The 1,103-nt window shown below is 32.0% G+C and overlaps 1 protein-coding gene across 7 annotated transcripts in view; it reads left to right on the plus strand.

Moving 5' to 3' along the window:
* LOC117179861 overlaps positions 1–1,103 on the plus strand; it is an 86,691-nt gene that overhangs the window by 42,109 nt on the left and 43,479 nt on the right. The window lies entirely within an intron of this gene.

Below are 1,103 nucleotides of genomic sequence, written 5' to 3' on the forward strand. Positions count from 1 at the left end.
GAAATTTGTGGACATTTTCGCTCATTTATAGTATTTTTTCAAGTCAATATGGTAACTTACCATAAATAACACAAAATGAAATTTTAAATATTTTAATAAATTTCCAGAAATTTATTAATTTTTTTGGTAATTTGAGGTAATATTTCAGATAATTTTTGGTAACTTATAATTAATTGCCCAAAATTCAATTTAAAAATGTATTTAAATTTCTGGAAATTTTCGGTCTTTTATGGTAATTTTACAGGTAAAGATGGTAACATTCTATAAATTATCTAGGATTCAATTTTGAACACCTTCATAACTTTCCAGAACTTTATAAAAATGTTTAAAATTGAACTCTACGTAACTTATGGCAAGTTACCATCTTCACCTGTGAAATTACCATAAATCCCCAAATATTTCTGGAAATTTATCAACATTTTTAAATTGAATTTTGGGAAATTTATTGTAATTTACCATGAATTATCTAAGTAAGTTTTAAATAAGTTACCATATTTGCGAAAAGTTTCCATTAATTTCTCGAAATTTACAGATATTTTAAATTGAATTTTGAGCAATTTATGATTTTTTGGTAATTTTAGGTAAGATTTCAGGTAATTTATGGTAACTTACACATTACGGCCAGTTCAGTAAGGGAAAATTGGAGGAAATGTGAAAAGGGGTTGTAGGGGAAGTAAGAAGAAATAAGAGGAAGTAGAGGGTGTAAGAAGAAATGAGGAGACGGGAAGTAAGGTAAAGGATGGGAGGGTGAGTAGGGAAAATGATTGGAGGGGTAGTAATGTGGGAGAGAATGTAAGTGTAAAGAATGGATGTGTAAGTAGAAGTTAGGGGGAAGCATGTAAGGTAAATAAATTAGAACTAGAGGAAGTGAGTGAAGCTGAATTTCGGAAAAGGAAAAGAAATCAGTTGAATGAAAGTAGAGGAAGTGAGAGGGGTAATTATGGGATCTAAACAAAGGTAAATTAAAGAAAGGGAAGCAGGGGGAGCAGGGGAGAAGAAGTGAGGGGACATGATGATATGGGGAGGAGGTAAAATGAGGGAAGGGTGAGTAACGGATGCAATGAGAAATGAGGGGGGAAGTGAGAGGAAATTAGGACAGGAGA

Source organism: Belonocnema kinseyi, chromosome 9 (assembly GCF_010883055.1).
Source record: "Belonocnema kinseyi isolate 2016_QV_RU_SX_M_011 chromosome 9, B_treatae_v1, whole genome shotgun sequence".
Taxonomy (NCBI): Eukaryota; Metazoa; Arthropoda; class Insecta; order Hymenoptera; family Cynipidae; genus Belonocnema; species Belonocnema kinseyi.